Source organism: Salvelinus fontinalis, chromosome 26 (assembly GCF_029448725.1).
Source record: "Salvelinus fontinalis isolate EN_2023a chromosome 26, ASM2944872v1, whole genome shotgun sequence".
In the NCBI taxonomy this organism is placed as follows: domain Eukaryota; kingdom Metazoa; phylum Chordata; class Actinopteri; order Salmoniformes; family Salmonidae; genus Salvelinus; species Salvelinus fontinalis.
Window position 1 is genome coordinate 22,578,965 of NC_074690.1, and position 26,514 is coordinate 22,605,478.

The following is a 26,514-nucleotide window of genomic DNA, read 5'->3' on the forward strand; positions in this document are numbered from 1 at the left end:
GATGGTTGTACTCAATGGAATCACTGATAATAGCCACTTATGAATGAAGGATGAATAAGATAAGATCAATAAATAAAATCAAAAACTGTCACGACACCTTGGGGCCAAATTGCGACCATTTTTTTTTTGTGTGTGTGTGTGTGGGGGGGGGGGGGGGGGGTGTATATCAAATTGACACTGATTTTAAATCACAGAATACAAAAACAATCCCTCCCAATATGAGATCAAGTCAGATTTTATATCGATTCATTTGAACAGTTATTGTTACTGAAAGACAGTAGTGCTAGGAATGGAGTTACTCCCAAATGTACATAATCGCGCATAAATTGTGGGGTTTTATTTGTGTACTAAAGTACACTAGAATGTCATTGTATGCAGTAGTGTTAAGAATTCCCTTCACTGGAACTAAGGGGCTTAGCCCGAACTGTGAAAACAGCCCCAGACCATTATTCCTCTTCCACAAAATGTTACAAATTTTACTACCTGCCCGAATGCATAGTTTACACTATGCATTGGGGCAGGTAGTGTTTTCCTGGCAGCCAAACCCAGATTCGTCCACCGGACTGCCAGATGGTGAAACGTGACTCATCACTCCAGAGGACACATTTCCACTGCTCCAGAGTCCAATGGGACAGTTTTACACCACTCCGTACAACGCTTGGCATTGCGCATGGTGATGTAAGGCTTGTGTGTGGCTGCTCGGCCATGGAAACCCATTTCATGAAGCTCCCGACAAACAGTTATTGTGCTGACGTTGCTTCCAGAGGCAATTTGGAACTCGGTAGTGAGTGTTGCAACTGAGGACAGACAATTTTTACGTGCTACGTGCTTCAGCACTCGGCAGTCCCGTTCTGTGAGTTTGTGTGGCTGTTGTTGCTCCTAGACGTTTCCACTTCACAATAACAGCACATACAGTTGACCGGGAAAGCTCTAGCAGGGCAGATAATCTCAGATTAAGAGCCTGTCAATCATCTCAGATTAAGAGCCTATCAATCATCTCAGATTAAGTAGATACATATTTTTGCAACATGTAGCCATTTCATTGCACTGTGTGCAATCTGTGACATTGAGGGCAATAATAATAAAATGGACAGCAATCACAATAAGAACTCACAGAATCGAACAGAATTTGTGTTCATGGATAATTTCAGCAGCCATTAATGAAAGTACAAAACCTGTGTGCTGAAATCAATGACAACAACAACACGTCAATGATAGACAGGGCATGTTCAATGACTGAAACATCTATATGAAGCCTTCTCTAGACAAAGGGTGCGTTTGTAAATTCGCTCTAGCTATCTACTCCGATTTCAGAGCACTCTAGTCTGAGTGTACCAGAGCGCAGAATAACTGATGAATTTACAAACCCTCAACACTAGTTGAATATGGCCAGTGTCAGTTAACATTTGCAAAAAAGCGTAATAAAATTGTTGCCAGCAGCACAGTTACAGTCACCAACGCTCTAGATAACATGAAAACAGCCTCACCAGCTCTGCTAGGGAGTAAAATGGTCAGAGTGAGGTGCTCTCTTATTTGTGTCTGGAAGTAGCTAGACAACGTTAGCCAGTTAGCTTGGGTGCTTGACTGCCGTTGTGAGGTCAGAACACTCGGATCAACCCTACTTCTCCTGAATTTACGAAGGAAATCTGACAATGCTCTGAATTTACGAATGCCCTGTGCGCACTCTGAGCACACTCTGGCACTCCAGATTGAATTTACGAGCACACCCTAAATTGGATAGATTTAAGCATTGCGCGACACAGTGACCAGTGGTGGAAAAAGTACTCAATTGTCATACTTGAGTAAAAGTAATGATTAGAAAACTACTCAAGTAAAAGTGAAAGTCACACAGTAAAATACTACCTGAGTAAAAGTCTAAAAGTATTTGATTTTAAATATTCTTAAGTATCAAAAGTAAATGGAATTGCTAAAACGTACTTAAGTATTAAAAATAAAAGTTTAAACCATTTAAAATTCCTTATATAAAGCAAACCAGAAGGCACATTTATTTTCATATTTTTTTTATTGACGGATAGCCAGGGGCACACTCCAACACTCAGACATAATTCACAAATGAAGCATTTGTCTTTAGTGAGTCCGCCAGATCAGAGGCAGTAGGGATGACCAGGGATGTTCTCTTGATAAGTGTGTGAATTTGACCATTTTCCTGTCAAAATGTAACGAGTACTTTTGGGTGTCAGGGAAAATGTATGGAGGAAAAAGTACATCATTTTCTTTAGGAATGTAGTGAAGAAAAAAATAAAAATATAAATAGTAAAGTACAGATACCCCCCAAAACTGCTTAAGTAGTACTTTAAAGTATTTTTACTTAAGTACTTTACACCACTGACGGTGACCTGGGTTTTGTTGCCAGGCAACAGACATACACTCTGACATATGTAAACCGGTCGATTGTCCCGCCAGACCTGACCATTGTTCACTGGTTTCTCGCTATTAGTGTTATAAAAAGGTATTCACTGTTGAAACACTGAACCTCTGAATTAAAGAGCATGGGGTACAACATATAGCTGTATAGAGAGAGCGAGAACAGGAGCGAGAGTCAGAGAGAGCGAGAGTCAGAGAGATATAGACAGAGAGACATAGACAGAGAGCAGAGATAGAGAAAGAGACATAGACACGAGAGACAGAGACAGATAGAGCTGGACAGAGAGAGACAAGAGACAGATAGAGCTGGACAGAGAAAGAGAGACAGAGACCGACCGAGCTAGAAAGCCTTTTACCTCTACAGGAATCAAATAGAAATAAGCCTTTTACCTCTACAGGAATCAAATAGAAAGAAGCCTTTTACCTCTACAGGAAAGTTTTTTTGATTAAATTTGAATGAAAATTGCACTTTTTATCCCCGAAAAAACTTAGCATCACTGTGTGACCAAAATCACAGTAGGTAAACCACTCTTTCAGCCCAAAAAAGGTATGAAAAACCACACAATTTAATTCAAGGAATTTATATAAAAATACATTAATCTTGCTCAATTACAGACATGGCAGGAAGAAAAACAGAGTGCTTCTGACATTCACAGTCATTCCATTGCATGCAAATCCACTCTATTCATACTTCTGGGCACATTTTAAGAAGACAACCTGTCATCACAGCAGTTTCTAATTCACGTGTTCCATTCGAGGGCTATTTTGGATGCAGAGAATGAAAGCAATTAAAAGTGAGCCAGGATTCAGAGGGCATGCGTGGGTTGGAGTTTGGTGTGTAAATTGAAATGAGAGAATACTGTATTGAAAAATGGTAGTATGTGCCTCATAAGCCAGAGATAGGTGCTGGAAGGTAGGACTTTGTAAGTGAATAGCTGTTGTTAGGGTCATTCATGAGTTTAGTTTTACCATGGCACATGTGATTGTGTGCCTATACAGGGCTTTGGTAAATCTGCTATTTAAATACAGAGTTCAACCTTGAAAAACAATAGGGTCGTAAAATAGATGGACTCCAATCCACTCGGAGAACTCAGCTAAAAACAATTTTGTTTGATAAACAGAATGGCCATGCAAATGTCTCCATCTTTTGGTAAAATGTTATTTGTCACATGCGCCAAATACAACAGATGTAGACCTTACAGTGAAATGCTTACTTACAAGCTTTAACCAACAATGCAGTATAAAAAATAAATCTATATAATAATGTTCACAAAGTATTTTGTTTTCATACCTGCAACAGAATGGTTTCTTATTTGCAAATGTAGCAACTAAACTAGCTACATGTGGAGGCAACACTGTATAGCCTTGCCCCAGAGGTGGAGTCAGGAAAGCTGCAGTACCTAGTGAATTCACACAGATGCTATTCATAAAAAATAAGTGGAAATTGCACTTTCACATACCTACACACACAGTAGTACACTAAAACTAATGTGTATATTTAGGAAGTACCATGCATTTAAAAACATCCCTCAAATTCAATTCACATTGTAGCAGCCCAAATCCCACCCCTGCAACATGTGTTAAGCTATCGTTAAACAAATGATCCCCTCATAGTTACCCTGTCTAGCATAATGTAAATGTTCTGTAGGAATGAGCAACTAAAAGAAGAAACCTCACAGGATCAAGGTTATTGTGCTACAATGAAAATTACTTATATGAAGAAAACCCTCCTGATTCATCCCTGTACCTTCACCAGCAATCATATCCCACAGGTGTCAAGAAGAACGACAACTACAGAGCGTTCCAACACATTTGTTCCTTTCCACACCAGGCATCGACTAAGTTTCCATGCCAATCAAAGGCACCCATATCTTAGCAACAAAGTGAAGCTGGGCACATGGCTTTTCCTTGTCCAACTTATTAGCACTTTCTATGATAGAAAATGCAAGGACTGACTTATCTTTTTACAAATACTATTTATTTTTAAATGTTGAAAGGAGTTTGAAGGAGAAACTGGTGGGCTTTGTAATATTGTCTTGTCCCAGATTGTGCGGTCCTCTCATCTGTGTTTGTTTGGTCTTCAAGGCTTGTGGTCATCTTGTGTGTTTGTCCTTGATCATCTGTGTATGAACATAATGTAGTGAGTGTAAATATCTGTGTGTGTTTTTCAGCAGAGTCCCATGCCGGCAGTTTCGCCACCAGGGCTTGGTGGTCCACCTTGACGCTGGCTAACAGACCACCATTGTTGCCCGCCACTCCCGAATAGTCTATCTCCTCGCCCTTCAGTGTGGTCATGTGACCTCCCAGGGCTGTGAGCAGGGTATTGCAGGCACAGATGTCCCACTTCTTGATGAAGGTCACGTGGATGTACATGTCTGCCTTCTCAATGTCCTCATCACTGGGGTCCAGCAGAGCAAGCACCTTATAGCCTATGGAGTAGAAAATGCAAGATCAACATCCACAAAACAGTGAAATGAATTGTGTAAATACCTGACAGGGTGTTATTCCAATCATTTAACACCTATTAAAAAACTGAAGCCCACAGAAATTGGTATACTTATAAAAATGGCAAATGAAAGCCTAATCGTATGACGCATTCACAGCTCGCCCAAGACTACTTCCATGGCCAGATAATGATTAAGAAATTATACATTTGGGTGAACTAACTTCACACAAACAAAAGTGCAGTACCTGCGCCCCCTGCTGGGAGGATGACTGTTGTGTTCCCGAAGGCCTCCTCGATGAAACCCTTCACCTTCCCAGCGTGCGACCTGGACACAATGACCTTGGGGGAGTTCATGTTATAGCTGGTGCGAGGCTTCAAGTTGGACCCGTCACCAACTAAGGCCCAGGCTGTGGACAGGAACATATGTATTGTGTAGAGCAAGGGTATTCAAATCTTCCCCTATGAGGCCTAGAGTACTGCTGGTTCTATTCTACCTGATAATTATTTGCACACACCTGGGCTGCATTTACACATGCAGTCCAATTCTGATTTTCGAATTGGTCTTTTGCGCAATCAGATCAGCTCTGAAAAAGATCTGATGTCATTAGTTAAGACCAATTACTGAAAAAAATAATTAGACTGCCTGTGTAAGTACTCCAGGTCTAAATCAGTCCCTGATTAGAGGTTATGAAATAATTAGCTTTGGGTCTGGACTGGACACCCGAATAGCAGAACTGTGCTCTACGGCCTGTCTATGCCTCCTGTACCATCGGGACTCAATGCAGCCATTCACCAACAAAGCCACCTTATAGTGAGCTCCCCTCCTGGGTGATTCCTCAAAGGAGTGACTTAGCGTCTGATGTCACTAGTGGTGAACAACATGGATTTTGAGTCGACTCAGACTCTTGCTATCGGAGTCGACACTCTCTCGACGCAAGACTCAAATTTGACAAAACAGACCAAAATTAGCTCAAATTAGCTACGGCTGCCATGTCAGAGTGGGCACTCACACGAATTAACTAGGTGATTGATTAGCGATGCATAAGGAGCAGTCTGACAATCTCTACTAAGCAAAATATTCAAGGCTAATCAGTAACCTACGTCAGCCTAGCTGCCAAGGCAACAAACAAAATAAATGACCATTCCGACTCTTGGTGGACAAGGAGTTAGAGGAATCTACTCTTTTGGAGTAGACTCTCCACCACTAGCTGTCAACCGCCCACTCACTTATTTCATACAGTAGAACAGTGTTGCTTTGTCCTGAGCCCCAATTATGTCTCTCCCCCTTCTCTCCAAAACTTGCACTTGTTCACCCCCCACAGATGTAAAAGCATTAGACTGGTGTAGAAAATACCGTGGACATTTAGTCTACTCAACAATCCAATGCTTTAAACCATTGAGGGGGAGTGAGACACACTAAGTACAGTCCGACAGTGACGCATACACACACCTGTGTATCCTGTGAAAGGTTTGTGGATCACACCTATTACAGGTTTCCCATCGACAGCCACACACACCATGGTCGTGACATACTTGAGCAGGTTCTCTGTCAAAGGGATACAGAGAAAACAATGGGATCAAGAAACAAGACAGGTTAGTAAACAAGACACAGCTTAGGAAACTGCTTAGGAAACAGGACACTGCTAAGATGGCTACACTGTACCAGAGTCTAGGTAACCACCCCACCGTCTCATTTCAAACACCCACACAAAGAGCAGTGGAGCTCACTCATAGGCTCTCTAAATTGTCATCCCCCCCATTGTCCTTATCTACATTGAACACTGGAATAACATGACTGGTGAAAGCTAGTCCATCTGTTGGCCTCCATATTGTTTTGAAACATTTACTGTCAGGCCCCATTTTGACATTGCATTTAACATTCACATTGGAGCCCTGAAAGGCTCTGCATTTGGCCAAAACATTGAATGGTCAAAAGCTGCCCTGAGAACAGACCTCTGAGTGGCGTCCAGGGTGTCTATCCAGACTGTGATGCTGTCAGCAGGCACCTCCCTGCCACCCTCCACGATCTGCAGGATGTCAGCAGGGATGTCTCTGTTCCACACACCCAGCTCATTAGCTGTCTCATCATGCTCTTCAAAGTTCACCTGCAAGGGGACAGAACACATCAGCTTGTAAAACGCATTGTTATGAATACTATGAAGACTAAGACTGATTGACAACCTAAAAGAGAGACCAATGCCTATTATGTGATTGATGCTGTAAAATAAAAGGGTCAAATATTACCATATTACCTCAACTCCACGATAATGAAAATTCTTACTCCCTTACTTTTTATTACAAAGTATGGATTTCAGCAAACAAAGGAAGGCATGCAACTACAGAGGGCAAACATGGGTACATGGTAAGGGTTTAAATGCTTGAAATATTGACTGAATAGAGACTCGAAGGATAATTTCAAAAACTCTAGTCGGCACTCAACTCCGCGGAAAAAATCATCGTAGAGATATTTCGCAAGGGCAAATAAGGGTGTGCCTTTGATTACATTACAAACTCTCTGGGGCATAGGCTAGCGGTGTCCCATAATCTTACGTTGTTTATTTACTTGTAGTCAATGGAACTACTATCAGTCGTATGAATCAGTAGGTAAAGAATCACTAAGTATAGTACACTGGCACACAGTTAAGTGAAAGCATCAACAAGCTAACGTTACTCATGTCTATATTGATTAACATAAATAGTATATATTTGGGGTCAAATAACCTCCTTACCTGTACATATGGATAACTGTTAGGTGTTCTTGATAAGCCTCAGAAACCCGGGTCCGGGAGCACCCCCCACCACCCCCACCAGTAAAAAAGCTGACTAGCATAGCGTCACAAGTAAATACTAGCATCTAAATATCATTCAATCACAAGTCCAAGACACCAGATGAAAGATACACTTCTTGTGAATCCAGCGATCATTTCTGATTTTTAAAAATGTTTTACAGGGAAGACACAATATGTAAATCTATTAGCTAACCACGTTAGCAAAAGACACCATTTTTCTTTGTCCACCATTTTTTCTCTCCACCAGTAGCTATCACCAATTCGGCCAAATAAAGATATTGATAGCCACTAACCAAGAAAACCTCATCAGATGACAGTCTGATAACATATTTATTGTATATCATAGGTTTTGTTAGAAAAATGTGCATATTTCAGGTATGCCTGAATTGCACCCACCATCACAACTCGACTAGAATAAATACAGAGAGTGTCGTGGAAAATCATCTCAGAAATATAACGCTTTATCAGAACTTGTGAAATCAAAACATGCTTTTATTACAATTGTATAGCCAACTGGAATGTCCCGCGGAACACACCCCTTCCCAGAGCACTGGTTCGCTCTTTATACACATCCACACACATGAGATCATTACATACATTAATTAAATTACTTCTCCTATGGTCATCTGCCACCATTATACTTAATTTCAGGCTTCCTGCTTGTCTACGCCCAATAACGCCTGTATCCGCTCTTGATTAGATTATAATGGGGGCAGGACCCCCTTGTCCCCTAAAATGAATATATGTCTATCTTGCCCTAAGCACTTATGGCCTTTACCCTAAGCACTTATGGCCGTTCCTGTCAATTTTATCTTCATAATGGTGTCCTGCTTTTTCCATACATGCACTTTAAAGCACGTATGACTTTGGCCATCTGCTAATCTTTGGTTTCCTGTATTTACCAGAATGGCAAATGCACTCACGTCTGCCTTCTTCTCCTATTTTCTAGTATACACCTGTCTATTGTTTAATAGTGTGATATCTACCTACATATGTATCAATTACTCCTACATAATCCCTCCTCTTGAGGGTAATTAGCCTCAAAAACTATACTAAAATGACATATAGAGAGTAGATATCAATAACAACAATTGACTAAAACATTATCAAAATAAAGCTTACAAATCACTTGTACCAAACATCTCCAATACATAAACACAGACAGGAAGAAAAGATTCAATTGAAACATAATACACTTACAAAACCCAACTAGACCAAACATCTCCAATTAATAACATAAAATAGGAGTGAAAGATCTAGTTAAAATAAAAACACTAATAATCAACCATTATATTTTGATGAAGCAATGAGCATGTAGTATGAAGCCCTGCCTGAGGTTACAAAGAACACAAAGCATTAGGCAAAATAGATATGCTAAAATCCCTTTACATAAGACCACAGTCCTCATCCTTACATATAAGACAATCTCCTCTTTGACACTTTGACAGAAAAAAGGTTCTAGGTGAGGATAATGACCATCCTCATGAATTTTTGTACACCACTTGCAATTGTGACACAAATTACACTTTTTGTGGACATGTATGAGTAAACATTAATCTGAACTGGGTAATTGAACATATACATGGAAACCATGACACGCATTAACCCCCCCCCCCCCCCCCCCACCCCCAATCACTTCATAGAGACAGTTAGGGTTACCAAAGGGGCAGTCAAGAGGTCCTCCAACCGCATTGCAAGGCTTTCCATACTTATTGGTATAATTGCCTGGGCTTCCCGGTACAGGATCAATCAACCACAGGAGGGTTATCTCTCCTGACAGACATCTGTTTAACTGTTGTCTGAACCACAATTGACTTTAGCAGGGGTATAACACAACAAAATGCAATACCCAGAGCCAATAACCCTCCTCCCAACATGATGGCCAGCCCAGCACACATGGCTCCCCACTTTCCTAACGCTAGGTCCAACCAATCCCAAACATGAGAGTCTAAACCAGAATTAGCCCTTACTTCTGCTCATAATCCTTTGAGTTTGGCCATAGCAATATTGGGAATAAAGGTGCAACAGTCATCCCCAAACATGACACAAACACCACCCTTCTCCACTAAGAGCCAATTAAGTATAGTTAATGAATCCCTGTTGGTTATAGCCAATAAAATTAATCCACTCTAAATTCTAATTAGGTGTTATCCACAAAAATATAGATTCAAATCCTGATTTAACCTCATCTCTGGCCTTGAAATCCCTAGGTAGACCTCTAAGCAGTCCAATTGCATTAAGGTATATCTCAGGATCCTTCTCATAAGCCCTTTTAACTCTAGGTTTTACATAGTCATCATGGGGTGATTTAATAATCGTAACCTATTTAATTGCTCTAAGGCACAAAGACCAATCCATCCATCAGATAATACATTCAACAGTTAGTTTCTGGATGTGTGGAAAGAACAATCAGCAATACCTCTGTCTTGATTTTTCAACATAGTAAGAGATGGCGCAACCTGAGTTGTGACCACACAACCCTTTTCTATTCATAATCAACCCTTTATCATTACTTTTACGAACTCCCACATTCTCTAACACCCAAATAGTATCACATTCTACAGTGGTGTTTCCTACGTCAATTCCTTCGGTGCGGTGTCTGTAAAAACGTTCATATTTTCCTTTAACCTGTCTATCCCCGGGGTGCCGCTAGCGGCACACGCCCCCCACCCCCACTGAAAAGGCAGAGCCGCAAAATTCAATTTTTTTTTTTTTTTTTTAAATATTTAACTTTCACACATTAAAGTCCAATACAGCTAATGAAAGACACAGATCTTGTGAATCCAGCCAACATGTCCGATTTTTAAAATGTTTTACAGGGAAGACACAATATGTAAAGATGTAAATCTATTAGCTAAACACATTAGCATAATCCACCATTTTTTCTTTGTCCACCAACACCAGTAGCTATCACCAATTCGGCTAAACTAAGATATTGATAGCCACCAACCAAGAAAAAACCTCCTCAGATGACAGTCTGATAACATATTTATGGTATAGGATAGGTTTTGTTATAAAAATGTGCATATTTCAGGTAGATGTCATAGTTTACAATTGCACCCACCTTCACAAATGGACTAGAATAATTACAATGAGCAACGTGTTTACCTAACTACTCATCAAACATTTCGTAAAAATACACAGCATACACTAATCGAAAGACACCGATCCTGTGAATACAGACAATATTTCAGATTTTATAAGTGTCTTACAGCGAAAACACAATAAATCGTTATATTAGCATAGCACATGTGCAAACATTACCCCAGCATTGATTCTAGCCAAAGAGAGCGATAACGTAAACATCGGCAAAATATATTAATTTTTTCACTAACCTTCTCAGAATTCTTCAGATGACACTCCTGTAACATCACATTACAACATACATATACAGTTTGTTCGAAAATGTGCATATTTAGCCACCAAAATCATGGTTAGACAATGAGAAAAGTAGCCCAGCTGGTCAGAAAATGTTCGTGCGCCATATTAGACAGTGATCTAGTCGTATACATAAATACTCATAAACGTGACTAAAAAATATAGGGTGGACAGCGATTGATAGACAATTTAATTCTTAATACAATCGCGGAATTACATTTTTTAAATTATCCTTACTTTTCAATACAGTTTGCGCCAAGCGAAGCTAAGTAAAAAAAAATGGCGTCCTAAGCCACTAACATTTTTCGACAGAAACACGATTTATCATAATAAATTGTTCCTACTTTGAGCTGTTCTTCCATCAGAATCTTGGTCAAAGAATCCTTTCTTGGGTCTAATCGTCTTTTGGTCGAAAGCTGTCCTCTTGCCATGCAGAAATGCACATTGCGTTCGGCATGAACTGGAACGGTGCCCAGAGATTCACAGTGGCTCAGAAATAAATGTCCCAAAATCGCACTAAACGGATATAAATTGCTATAAAACGCTTTAAATTAACTACCTTATGATGTTTTTAACTCCTATAACGAGTAAAAATATGACCGGAGAAATATAACTGGCTACACTAATGCTTGGAAAAACAGTAGTTCGGTATCCTCCGCGCGCATGACGCACCAAGAAAAGAGTTCCTACCTACAGGGTTTTTTCATTTATAGTGGCTGTGATTGGGCAATCGATACCATTCAAATCGTCATCACGTAAAGGCATCCAGGGGAAGACGTAAGCAGTGTCCGTATACTCATAGGAATAACAGTGGCCTTAAAACTGACTCCAGAACAGGGGCCAAAATGTGTGAAATCTGACTCCATGTCAGGGAAATTGCTGTAGAATGAGTTCTGTTCCACTTAGAGACAAAATTTCAACGCCTATAGAAACTATAGACAGTTTTCTATCCAATAATAATAATAATATGCATATTGTACGATCAAGAATTTTGTAGGAAGCCGTTTCAAAAATTACACGATTTCCATAAATAGTGACAACAGCACCCCCTATCCTTGTGAGTTATGTGACCACACAACCCTTTTCTATTCATAATCAACCCTTTATCATTACTTTTACGAACTCCCACATTCTCTAACACCCAAATAGTATCACATTCTACAGTGGTGTTTCCTACGTCAATTCCTTCGGTGCGGTGTCTGTAAAAACATTCATATTTTCCTTTAACCATAGTACCTCTGTCTAACTGAGGTCCATTTAATTCAGTTCTAATGTTATAGGCAGCACAATCATTGTCTCCCAGCATGGTCTCATTCAGCATATTTTTACCCCTAGTGCCTACCCAGAGCAATCCTACATTCTATGTCACACAAGGGAATAGAATACTTTCTATTGGTACAATGGTCATTTTTCCAACTTGCACAGTTTTTAAATGATGTCGGTTCAGAGACTATTAAAAGATCAGACAAAGGTGATTTTCTACACAAAATACAATTGTCCGTTCTGTGTTTGTTTGCCATATACTTAGTCCATTCGTACCACTCGTTCTTCACTACTTCTTCTCGTGTGCTGTCCTTGAGTGGTTCTGATTCTGATACATCTAGTTCTGTCGCTTTTACAATGTTCTTATCTTGAGGTAGATCAGTAGAGTTTATCAGAAAGTTCCAAATGTCAGTAAAAAACTCTCCTGACTCTGATGTCTCAGGTTGCTTTGTGGGTACGGTGGTCTACTTGGTAAGGGCAGTCGATGTCATCTTAGTGGTAGCTACTGTGGTCGTCACAGCAGCCGCCACCCTTGTTATTGTCACAGGTTCTTCCTGTTCAGGTGCAGGGGTAGGTCTTCCCCTTCCACTGGTTCAATCTTGTTCATGATGAGCACCTACTCGTCTTTTTCTTTGATTAATGTCAGGTCACATCCTTTCGGGTCCCAAACGACTTCTCCCTTTGTTTGGTGATGTGTCCATCCACAGAGTGCAATCTCCGGTAAGGGTTTGATCCCTATGATTGAGATAGACTTCAGTTCTCCTGCTTCTGTTATAAGTTGAGTTGGAACAGAGATTCTAACCTTGTCAGTCTTTTTGGATTGTTCGGCTGATTCCTTTCTTCTCTTCCTGCTTCCACCATACGTCTTGATTGTGCATGAGTCTGTTGTTTCTATACTAGCATTCGCTGTTACTTCTGTTTATGTCAATGTCATTATTCTTTTGTTGTTTTAACTTCAATTGTCTGTTAAGGAGGCCATTCAAAAGTTTAAAAGTCAATTGTGGGGTAATCCCCATTTTCTTCAGCTTGCGGGACTTTTCCTCCTCTTTCTTCACCTGAGGCTCCCTCCTCAGGCCGGACTTAGCTTCCATCTGGAAGGGTTTCAATTTTAGGGAAGAAACGTTCTTATTCTGTTCCTTGTGAGGCCTCTCCTCCTCTTCTGGGTGCATTAGTCAGTGCACGTGTCATATTTTGGCTTTCACTTGATTTGCTGTTTTCTTGGCTCCTCCCTGGCGTCTCAATCGTTTCCGCTGCTCCTGCTCCCTCCAGGCTCCCTCCTGGTGAATCAGCATCCTCTGTGTCCTCATCTCTATGTGGTTGTATCCTTCTCTCTGTTGGGACTCAGCTGCAGTGGTTCAGATGGTACCACTTCTGGCTTCCTTTCACTTGGACTGCTGTTTTTGTGGCTGTTGCCACCTCGTAGGGTCCTTCTCTTCTCGGTGGATCCCACTTCCTCCGGAACCCTCGAACGTGGACTAGATCTCCTGGTATCACTGGGAGAGGTCCTTCTGGTCCCCTTGGATCATCAAACACAGAACCTCTCATCCTGGTTCAGGTTTCTGCCTACTTTCTGTGAAGCATTCATACTTAGAGACTTATGGCCTCTGTTCTATGATTGCACCATACATCCTCTTACTTCCATCACTCATCACACAACAAACAGACATTCCAGCTGAAGCTGGCGAACCCCTCTCCTTCTGGTTTCCTAAACATAAGACTTGGAAAACAACAGACAAAACATAACAGCATTGACAATGTTATGTGTTATGCATAAATATATTCATGCAAACTGAAATCTGAGACCATGACAATTCCCACTCTCTCTTTACCTGACTCTATGCCTCCAGGATACTTTTCTGCTGGACTCCACAAAAATAAAAGCCCTAAAAAGCTTCCTCATGCTTCCACCCAGTCTTCCCCTTTCGGCCCCAGGTTCTGAGAGGTGTTCCCAAATCATGTCATTTTTTACTTAGTTTCCCATCTGCTCCATTTCAACTGATAATCATGTGCATAACCTACAATTAACATTATCTCTTCTTGAATTAATTCAACACTGTATATGCTTTCATATCAATCCCTTTAACATGTTTGTTTAGAGTATAATATCCTATCATCCATTCTCTTTCACATGATGTATTAAAAATAAAACAAGTAGCCTCCAAACTCAACCCAGTATGTCTATAGTGGAATCTAATCTCTCTCTCTTTCTCTCTCTGATTCCACATCCTCTGTCATGGTGTTTTCAAGCTCACCCATTATTCAGCTGGACCTTACTTCTCGTGAGACTTATGCACCCACCAAAGAGAGACATGAAGAACTTTACCACTGCAGTGTTGTAAGAAGTATACCACCAGCCTGGTGTATCTTGATGTACACTCAGTCTCCAGAATGCAGCCCAAGCCCTTCCATTTCTGGCTGTTTTTTCCTGAGGACATACACACTAACACATGGGTTATTTCCTGACAACATTAGCAAGATCACTAAATCTTAATTTTTAATAACAGCCCTATGTAACCATTCTGCCTCAAATACCTGGCCTCCTGCCACAGAAATATTCATAATGATAGTCAAATGATGTTCCCTACATCAACTGCTGTACAATAACATGTAATCAGTCAAATGTCTTCCAGTTGGATTAATATCCAATCCTATCAAAACTAAGTCATAAGTTTCTTAAACTTTTGCTCTAGTGTTCAAAATGTCACCACTTATTACTTTTACTATAATTTAGGTATGTGAATTGTTCTATTTACTTTAGAATTGTCCCTATATTTTACACAGCCAGGTATCTTTCCTTTTCTGTGAGTTATCTCCTCTAAAAATATACATAGTTTCTAGAAATAACACCCCTTCACTACCATAACCTTCATTTATGAGCCCCCTCATATCTCCAATGTAGTCACAGTTTTTCTAACCCATAACAGCCATTGTTTGATACATACTTAAAACATTCTCAAAACAATTTTAATCAATTTTATATCATTTATATCAGTATCAGTCCCTCCTCAGGAACATATACACAACCTTATGTTCCTCAAAACAAAAATAAATTGACCAAAAAGAGAAAATAAATTATAATAATTACACATTTGCAATAAATTTCCACTATTTGTAATGTAATTAAACCTGGAGAAAACGTCCATCTGTTTCATTCTATGCCCATGTTATTATTGGTCTCTTTCTTCTTCATTCTTGGGTATCATCGCACAACAGACTACCTTTTTATTCAATTACTTATATTATTACATTTTATCATTACAATTCCAATGGCATTATAAAACAAAAGAAACAAAAAAAACTTTAATCTAATATTCTGTAAGTTTTGTCAACCACCTTGTCTCAGGATTAGTTTCCAGAGCTTCCCTAGGCCTATTAAATTTAAACAGTTCTATATCCAAATAACTAAACAGTTCTTTTTTAAAATACCTTTTCCAACCCAATATTCAGGATAACTGTCCTTAGTGTTTACTTTAACTCAAATTTGACCTTATCTATTCAATACACAACATCCCTTTAATAATTAACATTTTATACTAAACACTTTAAATACCAGTATTATCTATTGTACAATATCCCTTTAGTCTCAGTTTTTCTCTCATGAGTGGCCTGATAAAAGATCAGTACCCCAATTCCTTTAAGTCATTACTCTCCCTGGCCCATATCATTTCAGCATGTCTTTTTTTTTTAGACACAGTTCACAGGTCATCAGACACAGTTGTCCCTCACTGTTCAGTCGGTTAGGGTGGGTTTGATCTCCACACCCACTTGTGGTGATATTCTCTCCCATGCCTTAACCTGTTGGGGATGGGGGCGCTGTTTAGACTATTTATGCTAATGTGGCTAATTTTTTAAACGGCTTCCCACAAAATCCTTGATCGTACAATATGCATATTATTATTATTATTGGATAGAAAACAGTCTATAGTTTCTATAGGAGTTGAAATTTTGTCTCTAAGTGGAACAGAGCCCATTCTACAGCAATTTCCCTGACATGGAGTCAGATTTGAGAAACGTTGGCCACTTTTCTGAAGTCATTTAAAAGGGCTCTGTCGTTGCTATGACTATACGGACACTTCTTACGTCTTCCCCTGGATGCCTTTACGTGATGACGATTCCAACGGGCTCGATTGCTCGTTCACAGGCCCTACAAATGAAAAAAACCTTTAGCTAGCAAGTCTTTTCTTGCTGCGTAACGCGCGTGGAAGACACCGACCCTCTCCTGTTCCAAGCGTTAGTTTAGCCTGTTATATTTCTCCGGTCATCTTTTCACTCGTTATAGGAGTTACAAACATCACAAAGTAGTTAATTTAAAGCGTTTTATAGCAATTTATATCCGTTTAGTGCGATTTTGGGACATTTATTTTTGCAACGATGTGAAAAGTTGGGTGCGCTTTTCAGTTCATCCCGAACGTAGTTGACATTTCCACATGGCAAGAGGACAGCTTTCCACCAAAAGACGATTTCTCCCAAGAAAGGATCCTTTGCCCAAGATACTGATGGAAGAACAGCTCAAGGTAGGACATTTTTATTATGATAAATCGTGTTTCTGTCGAAACATTTTAGTGGCTTAGGACGCCATGTTTTTTGACGTAGCTTCGCTTGGCGCAAACTGTATTGAAAAGTAAGGATAAATTAAAAAATGTAATAACGCAATTGTATTAAGAATTAAATTGTCTATCAATCCCTGTCCACCCTATATTTTTTAGTCACGTTTATGAGTATTTATGTATAAGAGTAGATCACTGTCTAAGTGGCGCAAGGACGTTTTCTTTACCAGCTTGTCTACATTTCACATTGTCTAACCATGATTTTGGTGGCTAAATATAAACATTTTCGATCAAACTGTATATGCATGTTGTAATGTGATGTTACAGGAGTGTCATCGGAAGAATTCTGAGAAGGTTAGTGAAAAAATTAATATCTTTTGGCGATGTTGACTTTTATCGCTCACTTTGGCTAGAATCAATGCTGGGCTGCTAATTGCTATGTGCTAAGCTAATATAACGATTTATTGTGTTTTCGCTGTAAGACACTTAGAAAATCTGAAATATTGTCTGTATTCACAGGATCTGTGTCTTTCGATTCGTGTATGCTGTGTATTTTTACGAAATGTTTGATGATTAGTAGTTAGGTAAACACGTTGCTCATTGTAATTATTCTAGTCCATTTGTGATGGTGGGTGCAATTGTAAACTATGAAGTCTACCTGAAATATGCACTTTTTTCTAACAAAACCTATCCCATACCATAAATATGTTATCAGACTGTCATCTAATGAGTTTTTTTGTTGGTTAGGGGCTATAAATATCTTAGTTTAGCCGAATTGGTGATGGCTACTGGTGTTGGTGGACAAATAAAAGATGGTGGAATATGCTAATGTGTTTTTAGGTAATAGATGTACATCTTTACATATTGTGTCTTCCCTGTAAAACATTTTAAAAATCGGAAATGTTGACTGGATTCATAAGATCTGTGTCTTTCATTAGCTGTATTGGACTTTAATGTGTGAAAGTTAAATATTTAAAAAAAATATTTTTTTTGAATTTCGCGGCACTGGTTTTTCAGTGGGGGGGGGGGGGGTGTGCCGCTAGCGCCACGCTGATCCTAGACAGGTTAAAGCATTCTGACGTCACCTTCTTATGATAACTCCCTTATTCCACCAGTGTTCTCTCAGATGAATTACAGATGATGTATTTATCAACAAAACCCTCACAGAAACCCACACTCCAATAAACCCTTTGGAATAACTTTCAACACTTTTTATATGCATAATGAACAAAACACATTTGTGTATTTACCCAAAGACCATAACCCCAAGGAACTGATAGTTTTACCTATGAACCCATGTTATATCAAAAATAAAAATAAAAATAAACCTATTCGAATAACTTATTCAATTTAAGGGTACAACTCTTCATAATTTTCCCAGAGACATAATAGATTTTCAAAGTAATTATACAGTTTGAATAGAGTCTGGTGTCTTAAACATTTTATAAGTAAATCCCACCTGTTCCAACAATTTCTAGTAAAAGGTGATCAGTCTTTCACAGGAAATTCCTAGGATTCAGGGCATTTTGACACCATTAATATGTTTCCACTCCCCCTTTCTTTAGGAACAACTTAAATACATTTTTCAAAAACATGTCCATCCTTTTGCATACCCAATTTGAAACTGAATTGGAAAAAACCCTTCCAATAAATCTACTAATGCATATTCATTCCCAGTACATGGTGTACTTACTAGTGAACCATAAGCCAATAATCGCAAAGGGACTGGACTCACTCATCCAGAACTCCATGTTTTAGCCTTATCCAGATATTTTTATTTTTAAAGCGGCTGACTTTAATTAACTGCTTTCCACAGTAATGCAGTCTCCAATGTCATTTTTGACCAGAGAAGCTTAAAAACCCTTTTTTTTCTTATTCTTTCTGGAAAGAAAGTGTACATATCGTTAATATTCACAATGTTACCTTTTAGTCAGCAAACAGTTTTTATTCCATAAACGTCTTAACAGTTCCAGAGAATTGTGGTATAGAATGTCTAACAATTAAAATTCCATCGGTACTCTACTAGATTTCAAGTCAAACGTGATCTAATACTTCTTCTTGACCACATATAAACTGTAATCTCTATGAAACACTCATTGTTCACTCAGAGACTATACACCGCCAAGTAAAAAATTCCATTCTCACTAACCTCAAACCAATTAGTTGTTTGTTATTTTGACAAGGATATAAACTCTTGTATAGCGGCATTTCCTACTACCGCACTAAGTTCTAATGTCACATTACACTAATTTTCTCATACCCGATATACCTATATCCAGAACAGAGAGCTATTTTCTTATTGGTTCTTAGATCTTGTCAATAGTTCTGCCAACCACCCGCACGTCTGCGAGGACTAGAGGAACCACACATACAACCCCATCGCAATGTATTTTCTGATGATAGAATGTTGACATCAGAACGCCTGCAAATCGAGCTTCACATTTTGGTCCCATGTGACTGTGCCTCCCTTGTCCTATTCATCCTGTTTATCAGGTAATAGTATCCTTCTCTCTCTATTCTATGGAAACAGTCATTTTGTTGTCATGTCACTAATTATTTATTTATTTTTCCTAAATACTTCCATGTATTATACACCTTTTATTTACTATTTTTCCAAGGTAGAGCTAATCCCCTTTCCAATTAAAAATTCATTTGTCACATCACTTAATTTCTCTTATCAAAGCATGCTCTATATAGTACAGACATTATTTCTGAATACTACAGATGACTTAATGTCTTATTCTAGTACAGTACTTCAAATATCACTGTGTTTTTCCCTTTACAGATATCATTATTTATTCATTTTATAGTTCTAATCAATTTTATGATTACATTTACATTACATTTAAGTCATTTAGCAAATGCTCTTATCCAGAGCGACTTACAAATTGGAAAGTTCATACATATTCATCCTGGTCCCCCGTGGGAATTGAACCCTCAACCCTGGTGTTGCAAGCACCATGCTCTACCAACTGAGTCACACAGGTCCACTGCCCGCTCTGTTAAGATCTCTATCTAACGTCTTACTTTTACCTTTATTAATTTATTTTGTCTATACTTTCTTACCTCTTCTCTATATTCTTATTATTTCATTGTCTTTTATCCCATTTTACTGTTTAATTCCCGATTCACGGTTTTAGTGAAACAAACCTCTCATATTCTGGTCTCTGTCCTTCAGGCTATTTTTAGACCGCAGTCTCTGTGGGTACAGAGTGATCGACGGCCTGTTTTTTTCCTCTTCTTTTGTTACACCGTTCGTGAATCCTTAATCTGTCCTGAATTTCACTATTTATCACTATTTATCTTAACTAACCTAGATTCGTTTTTAACTTTATAGTACACTTTCAGTTTATTTTAAACGTTCTTTCCTTTTATATACTATTCGTGCCTCAGTTTAACCTGTCTAGGATCAGCGTGGCGCTAGCGGCACCCCCCCCCCCCCCCCCCCCACTGAAAAACCAGTGCCGCGAAATTCAAAAAAAATATTTTTTTTAAATATTTAACTTTCACACATTAAAGTCCAATACAGCTAATGAAAGACACAGATCTTGTGAATCCAGTCAACATTTCCGATTTTTAAAATGTTTTACAGGGAAGACACAATATGTAAAGATGTACATCTATTACCTAAAAACACATTAGCATAATCCACCATCTTTTATTTGTCCACCAACACCAGTAGCCATCACCAATTTGGCTAAACTAAGATATTTATAGCCCCTAACCAACAAAAAAACTCATTAGATGACAGTCTGATAACATATTTATGGTATGGGATAGGTTTTGTTAGAAAAAAGTGCATATTTCAGGTAGATGGCATAGTTTACAATTGCACCCACCATCACAAATGGACTAGAATAATTACAATGAGCAACGTGTTTACCTAACTACTAATCATCAAACATTTCGTAAAAATACACAGCATACACGAATCGAAAGACACAGATCCTGTGAATACAGACAATATTTCAGATTTTCTAAGTGTCTTACAGCGAAAACACAATAAATCGTTATATTAGCTTAGCACATAGCAATTAGCAGCCCAGCATTGATTCTAGCCAAAGTGAGCGATAAAAGTCAACATCGCCAAAAGATATTAATTTTTTCACTAACCTTCTCAGAATTCTTCCGATGACACTCCTGTAACATCACATTACAACATGCATATACAGTTTGATCGAAAATGTTTATATTTAGCCACCAAAATCATGGTTAGACAATGTGAAATGTAGACAGGCTGGTCAGAAAATGTCCTTGCGCCACTTAGACAGTGATCTACTCTTATACATAAATACTCATAAACGTGACTAAAAAATATAGGGTGGACAGGGATTGATAGACAATTTAATTCTTAATACAATTTCGTTATTACATTTTTTAATTTATCCTTACTTTTCAATACAGTTTGCGCCAAGCGAAGCTACGTCAAAAAACATGGCGTCCTAAGCCACTAAAATGTTTCGACAGAAACACGATTTATCATAATAAAAATGTCCTACCTTGAGCTGTTCTTCCATCAGTATCTTGGGCAAAGGATCCTTTCTTGGGAGAAATCGTCTTTTGGTGGAAAGCTGTCCTCTTGCCATGTGGAAATGTCAACTGCGTTCGGGATGAACTGAAAAGCGTGCCCAACTTTTCACATCGTTGCAAAAATAAATGTCCCAAAATCGCACTAAACGGATATAAATTGCTATAAAACGCTTTAAATTAACTACCTTATGATGTTTTTAACTCCTATAACGAGTGAAAAGATGACCGGAGAAATATAACAGGCTAAACTAACGCTTGGAACAGGTGCGCGCCGGGGTCCTCTAGGCTCATGACGCAGCTCCCAAAGAATGACTAGCTTCAGGGTTTTTTGATTTGTAGGGCCTGTGAACGCGCAATCGACCCCGTTGGAATCGTCATCACGTAAAGGCATCCAGGGGAAGACGTAAGAAGTGTCCGTATAGTCATAGCAACGACAGTGCCCTTTTAAATGACTTCAGAAGAGTGGCCAACATTTCTCAAATCTGACTCCATGTCAGGGAAATTGCTGTAGAATGGGCTCTGTTCCACTTAGAGACAAAATTTCAACTCCTATAGAAACTATAGACTGTTTTCTATCCAATAATAATAATAATATGCATATTGTACGATCAAGGATTTTGTGGGAAGCCGTTAAAAAAATTAGCCACATTAGCATAAATAGTCTAAACAGCGCCCCCATCCCCAACAGGTTAATACCCCTTTAACACCTATTGTATTTTTACAATGCTCTTTTAACACATTATCACGTCAATTTTTATCGTTATTTATAACTTATTTTGCCCAATATTTTTCCCGATTTTGTTCCTCTTCCCTGTGAGAGTTAAATGCACTCTCCTTCTCAAATTACCCTCAGTTAACTGTCAGAGAGGCTTGCACATGCCTCTTCCTACCAGCAGTTGGTCACAGACACACACACACTATTTTCCTTATCTGCTCATTCATTTATTCAATCCCTTTGTTTTTACCTCAAAACAACTCAGTCTTTCTTTATTGACTTAATTCACTTCCTCCTACATAAGCCTAGACTTCTAGGATTTCTACAATATGACGAGACTACTGTCTAATCGGATCAGCTTGTCTTCATATTCTATTCAGCCCCCCAATACTGATCTTTACTTCTATTATTAGAGTAGTATTGTGGCGTGACCTACTGAATTACAAAACCCTGTTAGCTAGACAGAGCGGTTTTTTATTCGCAGGATTTCTTTTGCATTCGAACGCCGCACAATCAGGCAAACGTTTTTCCTACAACCTAATATTTATAAGCTACTTTTGCAGTTGAACGCCGCACAATCGGGCAAACGTTTTTCCTACAACCTAATATTTATAAGCTACTTTTGCAGTTGAACCCCGCACAATCGGGCTAACGTTCTTTCTGCCTTCTAAATATTCACCAACAGACCCTTCTGCCGCGAATATTCCCACCCAATCAGACCTCTTTAAAAATGTTCCTTTTTTAAAGAGCGGTATCGTGGCTTCCTAACTACTTATTTATGCAGTTCTCTGTTATCTTTAGAGCCGTTATTCATAAGTAACCTGTCCAAGCATTCCTTCTACTAATTTTATTGAAGAGGTATCACAGGATTTTCTACCTACATTATCTGTTTTTACCGTATGGGCTGTCCCACATTATAGCCAGCCATCTCAGCCAGATGGCGCAAACAACCACATCATTTAAGCTACACATTCGAACGGTCTGATCAGAACGAGCGCATGCTCCGCTAAACACCTAACACAAGCAAAGTTCACATCGCCTATTCACTCAGTCTCTATACATGCGCATGCATTTATATTTAATACAATTCCCCAAATTACACATACATGCAAATTCATTTGAATTCAAAAGTTCTTTCGTTTTTACTGGTTTCTTTTTAGGAAATTTGAAAGAGAGACTTACATGGCGCCCCTCTCGCTGAGACAGGATCTCTGAAGCAATCCATACAAACATTTCAACTATGTAAGAACAAGCTTACCTTTTTATAGTTGTGGCCATAGTGTTTGCAAGATTGTCCAAAGAAACTATCTCCCGCCCCGAACGCCATTCCTCAGTCCCTGTCCCTCCTGGCTCAGCTCGCCAAATATGTCGTGGAAAATCATCTCAGAAATATAACGCTTTATCAGAACTTGTGAAATCAAAACATGCTTTTATTACAATTGTATAGCCAACTGGAATGTCCCGCGGAACACACCCCTTCCCAGAGCACTGGTTCGCTCTTTATACACATCCACACACATGAGATCATTACATACATTAATTAAATTACTTCTCCTATGGTCATCTGCCACCATTATACTTAATTTCAGGCTTCCTGCTTGTCTACGCCCAATAACGCCTGTATCCGCTCTTGATTAGATTATAATGGGGGCAGGACCCCCTTGTCCCCTAAAATGAATATATGTCTATCTTGCCCTAAGCACTTATGGCCTTTACCCTAAGCACTTATGGCCGTTCCTGTCAATTTTATCTTCATAATGGTGTCCTGCTTTTTCCATACATGCACTTTAAAGCACGTATGACTTTGGCCATCTGCCATCTAGTATACACCTGTCTATTGTTTAATAGTGTGATATCTACCTACATATGTATCAATTACTCCTATAAGAGCAACGTGTATTACCTAATTACTAATCATAAAACATTTCTTAAAAATACACAGCGTACAGTAATTGAAAGACACAGATCCTGTGAATCCAGACAATATTTCTGATTTTCTAAGTGTCTTACAGCGAAAACACAATAAATCGTTATATTAGCATACCACATGTGCAAACATTACCCCAGCATTGATTCAAGGCAAAAAGAGCGATAGCATTATCACCACCAAAATATATTAATTTTTTCACTAACCTTCTCAGAATTCTTCCGATGACACTCCTGTAACATCATATTACAACATACATATAGAGTTTGTTCGAAAATGTGCATATTTAGCCACAAAAATCGTGGTTATACAATGAGAATAGTAGCCAAACTGTCCAGAAAATGTCGGGCGCCATCTTGGAGAGTGATCTAGTCTAATGAATAAATAATCATAAACTTGACTAAAAAATACAGGGTGGACAGCAATTGAAAGACAAATTAGTTCTTAATGCAATCGCTGAATTACATTTTTTAAATTATCCTTACTGTGCAATACATGGTGCGCCAAAGCGAAGCTACCCCAAAGAAAATGGCGGAATATGCGTTTAACATTTTTCAACAGAACAACGATTTATCATCATAAATAGTTCTTACTATTAGCTGAACTTCCATCAGAATCTTGGGCAATGTATCCTTTCTCCGGTCTAATCGTCTTTGAGTCAAAAGATGTCCTCTTGTCCTGTCGAAATGGCCACTAACGTTCGGCATGTACTGGAAAAGTGTCCAACTCTTGGAAGTGCGTCACAAAGAAATGCCAGAAAATCGCAATAAACGGATATAAATTGCTATAAAACGTTTTAAATTAACCACCTTATGATGTCTTTAACACCTATAACGAATAAAAATATGACCGGGGATATAGAAGTGGCTAAACCAAAGCTTGGAAGGAGGCCAGTCCGACGTCCACTCTGCGTCGAGCACACGGCTGAAAAGAAAGGTACTTCCATATCTTGGTCTTTTATAAAGTCCCAGATTGCGCAATCGACCCCATTCAAATTGGCACCACTTACTGACATCTAGAGGAAGGCGTAGGCAGTGTTTGTAGCCCCACAGCATTCACAGGGACTTATAAACTGACCTGGGAGCAGAGGCCAAGATTTCTGAAATCTCACTCCCTGGCAGGAAAAGTGCTGTAGAATGAGTTCTGTTTCACTCAGAGACATAATTTAAACGGTTTTAGAAACTAGAGAGTGTTTTCTATCCAATAATAATAATAATATGCATATTGTACGAGCAAGAATTGAGTACTAGGCAGTTTAATTTGGCAACGTCAAGAAAAAAATAGTGCCAACAGCTCCCCCTATTGACAAAAGGTTTTAAGTGAAAGCATCAACAAGCTAACGTTACTCATGTTTATATTGATTAACATAAATAGTATATATTTGGGGTCAAATAACCTCCTTACCTGTACATATGGATAACTGTTAGGTGTTCTTGATAAGGTAGTATATCTTTCTGTGAGAGTTCAAGTCCCCCAGAGTGAGCTTTTCGCTTGCCCCTTCCTTGGTTTCCCCCTTGGTCTTCTCGCCCGCACTGAACTGCAGCCTCTACTGAAAGCGCGAGCAGGTCCCGGAGGTCCACGGTTTTCTTGGAAGTGAAAGCAGCTATCCGGCTGGATATCACTCCAGCATATAGGTGGTAGATCACGCTGAGTTCCAATAAGCAAAACACGGCCACTAAGTGGCGATAGACGGATTCCCATCAGAGCCATGGGTTTAGTTCATCAGCTAGCTAACGTAGGGTTTTGACCAGAGGCGGCGCCTCCTCTTGACAATGCTTTGTTCCGCTTGAAATTTGCAGAGTAGAGCTAAACGTTTTCTACAGTCCGCTAGCAGGGTTCTCGACGCTCACCCGCCAACAATCTCCCAGACATTTTCTCCGCGTGCCCATGTTAAAAATCAATGTCCCGTACGAACTTCTGTCGAATTCGTTGATGGTGAAAACCCACTGTAACGAACACTTAGCTGACTAAATGTCACACACAACCTTCGGTCAGTGTTCGTAAATGCAAGACACATATCAATGACGATGCTTGCTTGCTAGTTATCATTTCAAGTAATTTACATGTCTTGCTAATGTGCAGTTGTAAAATGTACCTAAGAGTTGATGGGTTACCGCGTTGGCTGGCTAGCTAGCTAACTGAAGATCTATCGTCAGGAGTCAAGTGAAATGTCAACAACAAAAATGGCCTTTATCATACAGTTAAAAACGACTACAGTAATGTCAGCGGTGGAAAAAGAGCAACAAACCTATCAATTCAGTTTTGCTCCACGTCATAGTGTTGCCAACTATTTTTCAGTGAGATCCGTTAGATTACATTTGAACGTTACAGCATTATGCACAGCTGTTGTCCGCGTTTTCGCCTCCCCAAATGTGCAACTTGTGCTGCGTCCACGTTCTAGTTGGAATTAGATAACTCGTGCATTTCCGATTTAACTGGTTGTATATCCGCGTTTACCATTTAGCAAATCGGATTTAGCAAATTTTCGACTTTTCTAGTTCCGACTAGCACGGCAACGGTATATGAATCACGTA

At 39.2% G+C, this 26,514-nt stretch overlaps 1 pseudogene; it reads right to left on the reverse strand.

Annotated features, from left to right (window-relative positions):
* Positions 1-2,950: 2,950 nt before the first annotated feature.
* Positions 2,951-26,514, reverse strand: LOC129823942 (inositol monophosphatase 3-like; annotated as a pseudogene).